The sequence below is a fragment of the Homarus americanus genome, unplaced genomic scaffold (assembly GCF_018991925.1).
Source record: "Homarus americanus isolate GMGI-L3 unplaced genomic scaffold, GMGI_Hamer_2.0 scaffold27052, whole genome shotgun sequence".
Lineage (NCBI taxonomy): Eukaryota > Metazoa > Arthropoda > Malacostraca > Decapoda > Nephropidae > Homarus > Homarus americanus.
The window spans coordinates 228,579-243,863 of record NW_024730165.1 but is presented as its reverse complement, the minus strand read 5'-3'; the positions used below and the strand labels follow the sequence as shown (position 1 = coordinate 243,863).

At 43.3% G+C, this 15,285-nt stretch overlaps 1 protein-coding gene across 3 annotated transcripts in view; it reads right to left on the bottom strand.

The window, feature by feature from the left end:
• LOC121866906 (pollen-specific leucine-rich repeat extensin-like protein 2) overlaps positions 1–14,029 on the bottom strand; it is a 63,165-nt gene extending 49,136 nt beyond the window's left edge. The window contains exon 1 of one of the 3 annotated variants that reach the window (XM_042366640.1): positions 13,720–14,029. The gene's annotated coding sequence lies outside the window, so the exon portion shown is untranslated. The remainder of the gene's footprint in view (positions 1–13,719) is intronic. The other 2 variants (XM_042366641.1, XM_042366642.1) reach the window with 2 other exon arrangements.
• Positions 14,030–15,285: the final 1,256 nt, after the last annotated feature.

Below are 15,285 nucleotides of genomic sequence, written 5' to 3'. Positions count from 1 at the left end.
GTTGTGGTGATATTGGTTGTGGTGGAGGTGGTATAGTATACAGTATTGTAGTGACGGGAGAAGGAAGGAAGGAAGGAAGGAAGGAAGGAAGGAAGGAAGGAAGGAAGGAGGGGATCACTTACATCTGAGGGTAGAAGGTAGCCACTCTCGCTCACAAGACTCAAACTAGGTCTACGGGGTGAGGGAGAGGGGGAGGGTGAGGGAGAGAGTGGGGTGGGTGAGGGAGAGAAGTGAGAGTGGGGAACAGGAGGGGGTGTGAGGGACGGGAGGGAATGTGAGGGAGGTAAGGGAGGGGAAAGGAGAGGAGGGGGGATGTGGGAGAGGATAAGGATGGAGTAGGGAGTAAAAGTGAAGGGAGGGAGGGATGGTGTGTGGGGAGGTAGATAATAGGGTAGGGATTGGTTAGGTTAGGTTAGGTAAGGTAAGGTAATGAGGGCAGGTGGTGAGGACAGGTGGTGAGGACAGGTGATGAGGACAGATGGTAAGGACAGGTGGTAAGGACAGGTGATGAGGACAGATTGTGAGGACAGGTGGTAAGGACAGGTGATGAGAACAGATGGTGAGGACAGGTAACGAGGACAGGTGATGAGAACAGATGGTGAGGACAGGTAACGAGGACAGGTGATGAGGACAGGTGGTAAGGACAGGTGGTGAGGACAGGTGTGTTTATAGTCGTACCTTCGTTTTCTAATGGTAAGGTGAGATCTGGCAGTGTCATTATGAAGGATATACGACCTGTCCCTGTCATAATTAGCACTGGATGCCGCCCTCCTTCCCTCCTTCCTTCCCTTCCTCCTTCGCTCCCTCCCTCCCTCCCTTGGATGCCACCTTACACCCTCCCTCCCTTGGATGCCTCCCTAGACCTTCCTTCCCTCCCTCCCTTGGATGGTACCTTGAACGTCCCTCCCTCCTTCACTCCTTACGTCTCTCTCTTTTCCTCCCTCCCTCCCTCCTCTCTCCCTTTACCCCTTCCCTCCCTCCCTGCCTGCCTGCATTTGCACACTGGCCCCTTTTACCCCTCCCTCTTACCTTCCCTCCCATGTTGTTGTTGTTTTTGCAAGAGAAGGAGGGAGGGAAGGAGAGAGGAACGGAGAGAAAGAGAGAGGAACGGAGAGAGAGGAATGGAGGGAAGGAGAAAGTCATAATTATCAGGTAACAAATAATCATCTCCTGTTTTCTCATCTCTCTCTCTCTCTCTCTCTCTCTCTCTCTCTCTCTCTCAGAGGGGTCGACCGTGGTCTCCTCGCCAAGGTGTGGGCGTTACAACATGACGAGGTAACTTACATAACGATACAGGTGTTGACAGCTTGTTGATCCCACCTCTCTCTTTCTCTCTCTCTCTCTCTCTGCCTGCACTCAAGGAACAAGAGATGAACATAGAGGGAAAGGAACAAGAGATGAACGTAGAGGGAAAGGAACAAGAGATGAACGTAGAGGGAAAGGAACAGGAGATGAACATAGAGGGGAAGGAACAAGAGATGAACATAGAGGGAAAGGAACAAGAGATGAACATGGGGGAAAGGAACAGGAGGAGATGAACGTGGGGGAAAGGAACAGGGGAGATGAACGTAGAGGGGAAAGGAACAAGAGAGATGAACATCAGGAAAAGGAACTGGAGATGGAGCCTTAGAGGAAGGAACAAAGAGATGAACATAGAAGGAACAAGAGAGATGAACATGGGGGAAAGGAACAAAGAGATGAACGTAGAGGGAAAGGAACAAGAGATGAACGTGGGGGAAAGGGAACAAAGAGATGAACATAGAGGGAAAGGAACAAAGAGATGAACGTAAGAGGGAAAGGGAACAAGAGATAGACGTGGAGGAAAGGGAACAGGAGATGAACATAGGGGGAAAGGAACAAGAGATGAACATAGAGGGAAAGGAACAAGAGATGAACATAGAGGGAAAGGAACAAGAGATGAACGTAGAGGGAAAGGAACAAGAGATGAACATAGAGGGAAAGGAACAAGAGATGAACATAGAGGGAAAGGAACAAGAGATGAACGTAGAGGGAAAGGAACAAGAGATGAACATAGAGGGAAAGGAACAAGAGATGAACATAGAGGGAAAGGAACAGGAGATGAACGTAGAGGGAAAGGAACAAGAGATGAACATAGAGGGAAAGGAACAAGAGATGAACATAGGGGGAAAGGAACAAGAGATGAACATAGAGGAAAGACAAGAAGATGGAAACATAGGGAAAGAGACAAAGAGAGATGGGCTTGTGGGGGAAAGGAACAGGGAGGATGAACATAGGGGAAGGGCAAAGAGAGATGAACATGGAGGAAAAGACAAGAAGGATGAACGTAGAGAGAAAGGAACAAGAGATGAACATAGGGGGGAAAGGAACAAGAGATGAACTTATAGGGGAAAGACAAAGAGATGGCATGGAAAGACAGTAGATGAGACAGGCAAGTTATTGGATTTGTGGATGAGAAACAGGTCTGGTCTATGTGTCTGTGTGTGAGGAGTCACATGGGACAGGTGTGTTGAGGTGTTGAGACAGGTGTTTTAATGGGGGACCTCGTGGTTTATGTGTGTGTGTGTGTGTGTGTGTGTGTGTGTGTGTGTGTGTGTGTGTGTCAGTCAATATCAACTTATATTAACACGATATATTTGAGTGACCAACGAGATCCTCTTTATGTTGTGAGTGACATTGAGTGACCAGTGACGTCCCATTGGGTTTTGAGTGACAGCGTGACCAGTGACGTCCCCTTAGATTGTGAGTGACAGTAACTCATCATATTCGTACAACTCATACAAATCATAGGTTAGGTTAGGTTGAGGTAGGTTAGGTTGGGTTATGTTAAGTTAGGTTGACACTCCCTGACACCCTCGTACTCAATGACACTTACAGTACTATTACAGACAAAGGAAACGACACACACACACACACACACACATCGTGGTTGGTTAAAGCGAGGCATTTTCCCCTCACTGGGTCGACTTGATGATGCCAAAGTGCCCTGAGTAGTGATGTTTAGTCGGCGGGATTGTTCATGTCCGTAACGCAAAGATAGCAGGTATGTGAGGCCTCGGCAGGTGTGTGTGTGTGTGTGTGTATTTGTTTTAGTTTCGCACCTAACTGCTTCCGCTACTACTACTTGAACCACCACTCAATGGGTCGTCTTGGTAGATTCAGTTGGTAGTCGTGTGGTGTGGTGAGGGAGGGAGGAGGAGGAGGGAGAGGGAGGAGGGAGGAGGAGGGAGGGAGGAGAGAGAGGGAGGGAGGGAGGAAGAAGAGAGATAGAGAGTGATGGGAAGGTGGAGAAAGAGAAGCACAGAACGATGGAGATATTATATTCCTTATTTTAATACCAACTGTGATGTCACGGACTGTATTTTATAACCATCTGTCCCGACATAAAGCCAGCTGTCAAACGGTTGAACCAGATGGTGCATGGTACGTCCTGTTGACTATTTTGAGTCACCATCTGTACCACCTGACACTATCAAGTTGCCACACACAAACAATTCCCCCCCCACTCAGCAACTTTAAAGACAGAATGCTTTTACACTAAGATTTAACAACTAACAAAGTCAACCTAGAGTGCGTCAATCTGTTCTTAATTTAACCTAACTTAATCCACTCTAACCTAACCTAACTCTATCCTAATTTAATCTAACCTAAATTAATCCACCGTAACTTAGCCTTCTCCAACTTAACTCACTAAACTTAACAAACTCGGTCTAACCTAACCTAACCTAACCTTAAGAGAGAGAGAGAGAGAGAGAGAGTAGCGGCAGATGGCAACGCAGGTGGCTCTGTGCCCATCCATCTTCCTCTTCGTCACCAGCTGTCGTCCGGGGTGTCACCTGGACCCTTACAACCATCTGGCTCTCTTAAACATCTGGCTCCTACAACCATCTGGCTTCTACAACCAGTTGCTTGTATAACCATCTGGCTCCTGTAACCATCTGGCCCCTACAACCATCTGGCTTCTACAACCATCTGGCTCCTATAAACATCTGGCTCCTACAACCATCTGGCTTGCTCCTACAGCTCCAGGTGATGGAGGGAACTAGGTGGTGGAGGGTACAAAGGAGGGAATGTAGAAGTGGTGGTGGTTGTAGTGGAGGGAAGAGAGAGGAGGGAAGGAAGGTAGTAGTGGCGGTGTTAGTGGAGGGAAGAGAGGAGGAGGGAAGGTAGTGGTGGTGGTGTTAGTGGAGGGAAGAGAGAGGAGGAGGGAAGGTAGTGGTGGTGGTGTTAGTGGAGGGAAGAGAGAGGAGGAGGGAAGGTAGTAGTAGTGGAGGGGTAGAGCACTCAGCCCTCCACACTAGTAATATACTGGTATACGGCCAGAAATTGGAGCTAGTCTTCTCATTTTATGCTTTCCCCTCCCTCTTAATTCATCCTCTCTCTCTATCTCTCTCTCTTCTCTCTCCCCTCTCCTCTCTGATTCCCCTCTATTCTCTATACCTCTCTCTCTCTCTCTCTCTCTCTCTCTCTAGTGTCCCTTTTGTTCACTATTCCCATCTACGTTTTCGTCACTTTCCCTCCCTAAAATTTTCCCTTTTACCAGAACTTTTTATACAACTTTCCCCTAATGAAAGTTTCTATGGTTATTTATCTCCATTTGTCTCAAGGATTTTCTATTTCAGGTTCTTTCTTCCTCAATAACTATCTCTCACCTTCATCCTGCCAAGAAATATCTCCCTACCATCTCCAACTCTGTCTCTCGCTAGAATCTCTCTCTCCACCGTCGACGCCACTACCTCCACTGACTGACTGATTAACTGACTTTACCAACTGACTGACTGACTGACTGACGCCGAAGTAGCAGTAAGGGGAACAAGTAACAATCAGATAGGAAGGAGGGGGAGGGAAGGGGGGAAGTGAAGGGGGAAGAGGATCAAAGAGGGTGGTGGGAGAGGGGTATAGGAGGGAAGGGAGAAGGGAGGAAACAGAGGATGGAGAGTAAGAGGGAGGAATAGGAGTGCTTGAAGAGAGGGAAGGATGGGAGGAGTTTGAGGTGGTAAAAGGAGGGAAAGGTAAGATGAGGGAAAGATGGAAAAGGGGGAAAAAAACAAGAGGATGGAGGGAAGAGAAAAGGGGTAAGGGAGGGAGAAGGGTGTGGTGGAAGGGAGGGAAAGTGGAAGGGGGGAAGAAACAAGGAGGAGCAGGGTGTGGTGTAAGGGAGGGACGGGTGGAAGAGGAGGGAAGGAGAGAGAGGGAGGGAGAGACCACGAAGGGGCGCCCTACACAGGAAGGAACCTGAGAAGGGCGCCACACTCGGCCCCACCCGTGTACAAAACGCCGAAAATACCTGGCTACCTACCACACCCTCCCTCCCTCCCTCCCCCGCACTCTCTCTCTCATCACTACTTACGCGCACAAACATATGGATCTCACATTTTTACTTGTTTTTCTTCGAGTTGGGTACGACGGTGGAGGAGGAGGAGGAAGTTTTCGTATGCCAGGCGGGTACTTGGGAGGAGGAGGAGGAGGAGGAGTGTGAGGAGGAGGAGGAGCACGAGGAGTAGGAGGAGGAGGAGGAGGGTGAAGAGGAAGAGGAGAAGGAAGAGGGGGGAACACGAAGAGGAGGAAAAGGAGGAGGAAGAGGAGGCAAAACTCTTCAAAACGAGAAAGTGATACATTAATAAGAGCTAAAAATATATACATACACAGATCATCAAGAAACTCCATTACAAAAGTTACACACACACACACACACACACACACACATGTCTTCATTAAATGTCATAACAATGGCTATAAACACGCCGTGGTCTTGACTGTACGACAATTACAAAGGTGAAGTAATGATTGACATCTAAATTTAGAGAGAATATCGATCTAAATATTCCAAAGCTGTTGTCTAGTGCAGGAAGATTAAGACAGTGAGCAATTACTTCACGACTCTGGGCCTCTGAAGAAGACGATTCACCATTATTGTAACTTTTGTACACACTCACACACACACACACACACACTCACACACACCTTATGAGAAAAGAAGACCAAGATGTAAGTGTAACCAGGTTGGCAAGGGACCATCACAACACCAACACACCTACAGCTGGTACCCGAACCTTCCTGAGCCCACCGCCACCGCATCATATGTAAACAGCAGCGTCCTCACCTCCTCTAACGGTGTGAAAAGGGAGGGTAGGAAGGTTGGGTTCTCTTTCCCTTTGTTTCTCTCTTTCAAAACCGAACACTGTGATGCAGTCGTAGCCAGAATTAGGCACATCTAGTAAGTTAATGATGCTGTACCCATACCGGAACATGTAAACTTTGTAATAAACCTTTAAAGCATACACTTGGACATTATATTATTGAATGTGTCACTGTCAAATAATTCAGCTCACCTCCTTTTATTGTATTATGAACTATGTAATTACTACATTCTTGCAGTCTATCACAAATTTACTAGTCCACACTGATTAGCCCTTAAATAACACTAATGAATATGACCAATACTATTATCTCCTTTGTGTATGAACCTCTGTCCAATGTGGCAGTGAACAGTGATCGCACCCTAAGTATCAAGACCTGACTGATTTACTCAGTTTAGGCATATTGTACCTTTATATTGTCAATAAAGTTGGTTAACTAAACTAAACTAACTCTCTCTCTCTCTCTCTCTCCCCCACACCCACACACAACACTCACACCCTCAGCCCCTCATCAATATTTAGATTGGACAGCTACGGTCACACGACACACTCACCCCTAAGAGACACGCACTCTACACTCCCCTGTCTCAACTCACTCTTGACACTCCTGACTAAAACATTCTAGACACACCCGACTCTACACATTCTACACATCCCCCTAAGTCAACACATTCTTAAACACACTTGACAAGCACACACTCAAAACAGTTGTGAATCGTCCCTAACACACTCAAATCACCACCCTTAACAGACACTCGAATCACCACACCCTTAACAGACACACAAATCACCACCCTTAAGAGACACACACACATCACCACCATAACAGACACAAATCACCACCATAACAGACATAAATCACCACACCCTTAACAGATACAAATCACCACCCATAACAAACACACAAATCACCACACCCTTAACAGACACTCAAGTCACCAACCACCTCACAGAAAACAAAACATAGTCGGGATTTCTTTGCCCCCTAAAACACTATCCTAGACACGGTAGCTGACCTGAGATATACATATGGAAATTATTGAAAGGTCAGACTCCACTCCCCACACGAGAACAATACACCCACTTAGTGTACTGAGAGACACGAGAGTATACAGGGAGGGTATACAATATAAAACTAAGGTAAGGTAAGGTAAGGTAAGGTTAGGTTAGGTTAGGTTAGGTAAGGTAAGGTAAGGTAAGGTAAGGTAAGATTTCAACACATGGTATAAAACATTATAATTTGGAATCACCTAAATATTGGCTAACTTAATGGTTATCTGGTGGGGTTAGGTTAGGTTAGGTTAGTCTTGGGTAGGTTTGGTTAGGTATACTGCATTTTAGGTTAATGTTAGGGTGGTTAATCTTCAGGTTATCTTTAATTTAGTTCCCAATCAAGAGCCAATTTGTAAACACCTTATGAATGTTTGAATGAAGGAATGTAATTAAGACAATTTCAGTAACTTTCTTGCTACAGATCTACCTGTTTGAATGTAAAGCTTGATTAATAAACATCGCTAATTAAGCTTTGGTGAAGTGTGGTAAAAGCTTATCATTAATAGGTTTTATGTAATGAGGTCTTTAACCTTTGAGTAAGATAAGTTAACCCCTTCAGTCATCAGATCAGCATACTCAAGTGGTTAAATCATCGTACTCGAGGTGTTGTCATCGTACTCAAGGGATAAAATCATCGTACTCGAGGTGTTGTCATAGTAATCAAGGGATTAAAATCATCGTACTCGAGGTGTTGTCATAGTAATCAAGGGATTAAAATCATCGTACTCGAGGTGTTGTCATAGTACTCAAGGGATAAAATCATCGTACTCGAGGTGCTGTCATAGTACTCAAGGGGTTAAATCACATAAGCTCACACAACGCTTTACGCTTCAACAGCAAAGGTATTTAACCACGTACAATGCATAAAACAACAATTACGAACAATTAAGATAAGGGTTTTTTTATCGTATATGTTAATGGAGAAAATTTTTTTAGAGGTAAGTTCCTGAATCTCCATCAGAATCTCCAAGTAACTCTACTCAAGTGAGTACGTGTCTGGAGGTGAGATAATGGACTCGACACCAAAGGCACAAGGAACTATCATTTCTTTTAGCCTCGTCGACTCAAAAGAATGGTGGTAATGGTAGTGGCGGTGACTGTGGTGGTGGTGGTGGAACACAAGAATAACATTGGATTAGGTCCCCCGGGTTTTCTTTGAGAAGGACTGAGTGTAACTTATCTTGGTAGTCCCTCTGCTTACACCCCATTTACCACCCACCCCCACACACACACAAAACACATGTAGGAATATGAAGTATTATCCATGAAATTTATAAGTTCCAATATCTGTTCACCAGGGCCCGGGAGAGGTACCAGGGTCCCCGCCAGGCTCATCATGAATTAAAACTTGTAAAATTAAGTCAAAGTATATTGTATTTCGTGTGTGGACAGAGAAGGGGTTGGTGGATGGTCCCGGAGGAAAGAGAGAAGGGAAATTGAGGTCTGTGGGCCCTTAAACCATGCATACCGGGGCCCAACATGTCTCTCCCGGGGCCTGCTGTTCATAAACACTGAGAACCAACTGGTAGTAATATCTTAATCCACTACACAACATCAAATACTACATCTAATGACAATTTCCTGTTCAGTTCAGTATTATTCATAACTATTACTAAGGTTGTAGGACCCCAATGACAAGATTTGTGCTTTAGAAGTACTGTACACTAAACAACTTACAGTACTCTACTAACCTAACTACACAATGTACAACTAACAGAATAAAACCATATGAACAAACTCTTTCACCACTAGTTATAACACTTGTCACATCAAATGGTACAGTAGCCCCCCCGACAAACACCACACACACACACCGCATCCATAACAGCTGTCTCATCAACAAATGGATTAAGGGCCTCATTCGTATGGTACAGTCACCGAAGCGTCTCCTTGAAATGCGTCAGGTGAAACATTACCATATGGGTCCGTGCTACTGCTGACGTGACGCTAACTTACAGCCCCAGGGGTACGTCGTCTTCCTGTAGGTGGCGCCCTTCAATACCCACAGCTTGTAAGCTCACCCCGTCGAGTGGGGATGACGCAGTCCCTATCATCACAAAGACTTGATTCTTTTAAGTACGTCGCCGCATCCTGAGCCTTTCAATTCCAGGAAATATCTCATAAAATCTATTAACTGTAGCCTCTGAGTACAAGGGTATTACTCTCTTAGGATACTACACATTATCTCTCCACTCCTCACTGATGACTTTTAGACACCGTAACATGACAAATTGACACCAAAATACACCTTAAGACATAATCTAACCACGTGAATTAATTATACTACTAATGGGTTATGTAAATACGAACCTATATGCGGCTTTGATAGTGATAGTCACCAAGAAGCAACAAGAAAGAACCATAAATTGTGTTTTATAGGACCTTAATAGCCAACTAGCTGTGATTTAAAGCAACATAGATCAGAAAGTGATCTCGTCTCCCCTTGGTGATGTCAGAGGCGGGTCACGTCAGCTCAAGCTCACTACTCAGTCTTTATCGGAGGTGATCTGGCGAGAGTCTGTAGCGGCTCGTGAGTCTTAATGCTCGGGGCTCTAAAACTGATGAGAGAGAGAGAGAGAGAGAGAGAGAGAGAGAGAGCAGCGGAAGATAAACTATGAAAAGAAGAGAAAGAGAGAAGAAAGAAAAGGAGGGAAAGGTATATAAACAAGAGAGAGAGAGAGAGAATGCGGTTTCAAGCTGTATTCATCCACAAATCAACAGAACTACGTCAATATTACTCAAATCCAGATTGGTATTATCCTTATTCTATTGACCCTAAAAGTTTCTATGTTCATCGAGGAGTATTATTAATCACACACTCCAAAAAATATCTTTACGATTTATTATGTGAAACAATATGATACGACGGATGAAATATTTTGACAACCCTACCGAGACAACAGGAGTCACAGTGTTCATTTTGAAATTCATCGACCACCTCCGTAAAGATACTTTTTTGGGGGGGCGAGTATAATGACATCTTCTCTGAGACACATATACTGTATATAACTCACTGTACTGGTGCTGTAACAGTATGTAACCTGACACCTTACTTACGTGTATGTAACCTATTTAAAATTGTGTAACCTATTTCACCTATTTTTCGTCATAAGTCATCATAATTAGTACCTGAGTATAATTATCCTCATTAGTTGACAACAGTAAAAATTTAAGACAAAGTCCGTTGAACTATCATAAGATCCTACGCAACTAAACTCTTGTTGAAAATAACGAAAAAATGTTTTAGTTCGTCGTAGTGGGAGGAGCCACGGTAATGTGTCCAGCATATACAATTTCCGTTCTATTTCCTGGTAAAAAAAAATAATGTAGATTTACATTTCAGGAAAACAGAAAATGTGGAATTAAATTTTCCCTCTCTCTATGACCTTTAAATTCTGTAAATATCTGTCATTAATTACAGTAAATCATGTATAATTTATATTTAAATCATTACAGTAATTATATAGAAACGAAATTATGAGTAAAATTGAGTCATCTTTCTCATAACTCGTGTAATAATCTCGTTTAAAAACCTTAGCTGTTGAAGCCAAGTTACGTATTATAACATCAAAATAATTATATATACTTTCTTGTTAATATATCTATAATTCTTTCGAAAACTTGTATACTGTATATAATCTATATTCTGATTTAATTTATTTAGATCAATTAACTTATCTTTTGGGTTGGACAAATGCTCTAAAATTCACCTCCACTAAATTAGATACACTGGACACCATCTCATTAACCTGTCCTAAATACAATAATCATCTAATTGACCCTTTTTTTTATATACCTGTATATATACAACACAGTATTATTATTTTCTAAGTTGCATAATTAATTTTCATAAATAATCACCGTTAATTGATGTATTCTGCACAACCTCACCAACATACACCAAGTAAATAATAAATTGTCTTCGTGTTGCTGTAGTTAAGTTGTCCTCGTGTTGCTGTAGTTAAGTTGTCCTCGTGTTGCTGTAGTTAAGTTGTCCTCGTGTTGCTGGAGTTAAGTTGTCCTCGTGTTGCTGGAGTTAAGTTGTCCTCGTGTTGCTGTAGTTAAGCTGCCCTCGTGTTGCTGTAGTTTAGTGTATGAGTGAGTCTTCCAGAGGCTCTGTAAGTCTCACCCGCCCCAGAGCCTTCACTAACACTCGCGCCAGTTCCTATGCAACACACTGTTTCTAGGCACACTCTTTCATACACTGACTTCATGTTAGATAATAGAGACGACAAGAGATCACCAGACAATATGTAAGTGTGGAATACTACAAGAAATCGTAGAGCCTGGGATCATAACCGTAGGTGATAGTGAAAAAAAACACGACGATGATTAATGAAACAAGAAAAAAAATGGTGAAAGTTTGTGAGGTAGAGAGACCAACAAAATAATATAATCACTCTGATATTGTTCCCCGATAAAGTTGCAGAGTGTGGATGGTACTCGGGCGCGTCCAACTGGTTGCGCGGGAGAGCCTGACACGGATCTCTTTCCAGCTATCACAACCCGAGTGGCATCTCTAGTTACGGCCAGGGCTGGGTTACGTCATTCTATCACTCGTCTAGTGTTTCTGCCTCCCCTCTCTACACAACACGGCGCTCCACTCTACTCTAGCAACAAGGACTCCTACAAGATTTCTTTTAAGGGGGGGGGGGAGGAATTATGCCAAACCAAATCAAAAGTTTTTCTCCTATTTCTCAGTTTTTAATTTTTTTTTTCACACGATCAAAACATCAACAATAGCGGCAGACCTTCAGGTATCTGGTCATCTCACTCAGGAATAAGAGTCTGTTCACTGTCTTGGTACGGTCACTAAAACTCCCATGACTGTTGGATTATGTTGTTACTTGTGTGTACCAGTATACATACCCCGGGTCACTCATGTGTACCAGTATACATACCCCGGGTCACTCATGTGTACCAGTATACATACCCCGGGTCACTCATGTGTACCAGTATATATACCCCGGGTCTCTCATGTGTACCTGTATACATACCCCGGGTCACTCATGTGTACCAGTATACATACCCCAGGTCATTAGGTTTCTTCTACTAATATAAGTTGGTGGACATTTTAAGTTAAAGAATCTGTGAACGCAAATTAGTTTCGCTAATTAAAACAACTCAATAGGTCAGTGTGTATTACCATTGGTGCGTGACCTTGGTGGATCTGGCCATTTATTTAACCTGATTTATCGGTTTGTTTGTCAGGGTCAATGAGCGTCGAAAAATCAATTCAACTTTTATATTCCACAATGATGAACTTATTATGAATAAATACGGTATTTTTCCTGATAATCAAGGTTATATAAATTCAAGAACAACAGAAAAACAAAATAAATAATATCTCCTAAAGCTGTTGTGTTTGGCCATCAACAATTCGTATGTTAACAGTATAACAAAACACTCTCAAAGTTTGTAGTTATAAGCGACCTGAATTCTTGTCCATCTGTTGACGAGTAAAACCGAAACATTATAAATTTGTTTTAGGTTCTTTACCCGTCAAGGCTCAAGTCTTAATATCTCACCCAGACAGACACCAGATCTTTTTTTTTCGACAATTAATTATCAATTTAAAATGGTTAACTCACAAAGGGGCGTGGTTCACCTCTTCTTATTTTAAGTTTTAAAACCTAATCTTACTTTGAGTTTTGTTTTTGTTGATAAAGAAAAAACTTAGTTTACTTACATTACACAAAAATAAATGTACGTCTCATCTTTCATCAACTGTGTTAGTTTATACTGTACTGTACACACTCACTGTTGTCCCTCACCTCTTAATATATCAAAAAAGTTACAGTCAAGGAAATTTAATCGTTTCTCCTTGGTTGAATCGACTTACTGTTTATCATAGCTTCTCTGTATGACGATTATAATGAAGAAATATATCCGTCTACTGGTGTTATGAGAGACACCGTCACCACACGACAGCTGTGCCTCGAGGTCACTAACTAACTTTCTGCTACAACTTAACACAAACATCCTTCGCAAAGGCTCCTACTGAACCACTGATGACGAGAACACTTGAGTTATATCACCTTTATTTCCAATTTTTTTTTTTTGGAGCCACTTGAATGAAATTACATAAGTTGGTCTGTACTGTATATTTCCTTTATTGACTTCCACTAAAAAACACTAACGCTGTTTTTTTTTCTCATAACAGGATTGGTTACAGCACGCAAGAGATCTTCATATTAAGGTAAGAGTTCACCAATTAGTCACTGCGGGAGGGAGCATAATTTCAATATTTTGCAACATTAATAACGTACTAATATAACTTGCGTGCAACTTAATATCAAGGAGGCGCTCCACCAATCTTTACATGCACCAACGACACTTCTAAAAATACTGTAAATAAACTTAATTTAAATGATTCCGACTACAAATTATGGTATTAAAGTTCACACCTACATGAATCACTTTACATGTACTTCAACAATGAACACCATCGTGATAAAGGCAAATTTCAAGACGATAGTGAAGTCAGAAGAGTTAAATAGTGAGAACTAAATATGTTATGGAAATTGGTCAAACAGGTAGTACTCACTGTCACAACACCAAGTATTAGCCGCCGTATCAATCCATGCTAGGGGTTAGGTTAACTCGTCTACCAACAAAGCTACCTTGTCAACACGTAAATAAACCAATCAACACACATCACTGTCAGTAGCAACACGTAAGATTACCGTATTGTTGGACTATAGAACACCGCGAGCACTGTATTATAACACAATTGTTCACCACCGCTAGTAAGAGTTTCAAGATAGGTTCCGACGGCAATTTAGGGCAGTTACCCCCCCACCCAGGACTACCCATGGGAGCACAGGAGAGCGTCGTCCACGTTCTCCCTCCGCCAAGGCTAGGTGGAAACTGATCTTGGCGACCGCAGTCCGCCTGTCTGGCAATACCCAGCCCCCTGGTGACGAACCCACGGACTAACACACGCTCAGAATTAGAGGAGGTAGTAGTAATGATAACCGAGAGATGATTGGCTGTCTGGTAATCACTAGAAGTTACAGTAGGGAAGTTAACTGTACGTCTTCACTTCCGTCAGGAGATAGTGACGCCAACGAAGGATGGAAAATGAAACAATTAAGACGTTATTGTAATACGTCTACACACACACACACACACACTCGAGGAAACTGACTGGACTCAAGGAATTCGACAATTAACGAAGAATGAAAGACACACATAATAAAGTGAAGGGAAACGGAAGAGGAAACAGAGGAACAACAATTTACCGAAGAAAATTGATACCTCCAGTAGCGGTGTGTCTCCCTCCCTCCCTCTGACCTGCCCGACACACATACCTCCCTCCCCCCTCTCTCTCTCAATAACCCTACAACCCCCCTCCCTTACGCACTCTCCCTCTACTTTCCTCCCTTCAACTCCTATCTCCGTCCTTTACCTCCCTACATCTCCCATGCTCCCTTCCTACCTATTTACCTCCCTCACCTCTCCTTCTACCATCCTCCCTTGCATCACCCTTTTTCTTTCTCTCTTCTCCCTTTCCTCCCTTTCTTCTCCCCTTCCTTCCTCCCTACACCCCTTCCTGCCTTACCTCTCCTCCCTCTTCCTCTCTACCTACACCTCCTCCCTCTCTCTCTCCTTCCTTCCTTCCTCACTACATCTCTTCCTCTTCTTCCTCCCACCCTCCCACACTCCTCCCTCCCACCCTTCCTACACTACCCTCCCCCTCCCCTCTCCCTCTCTCTCCTCTCCCCCCCCTACGCATCTAGAAAACAAGATCGTCTTACACCACCAGACCTCAGGATACGAGACGACAGATCATGATAGACAGACAGACAGACAGACAGACAGACAGAAGTTGAAGCTGGAGGACAGACAGACGGACAGACAAAAGTAATGGTGGATGACAAATAGACAGACAGATAAGGGTGATACTTGATGACAGACAGACAGACAGACAGACCCCCCCAAAAGACATAGAAAAAAGTAATAATAAAAGGTAAAAGAAACAGAAAACAAACAATAAAACGAGAGCAACTAATAGAGGTCAAAGGACAGGTTTGATGAACAGACAGACAGACAGACAGACAGACAGAAATGATGCTGGATGCCAGACAGAGGAACAGGCATACAGACAAAC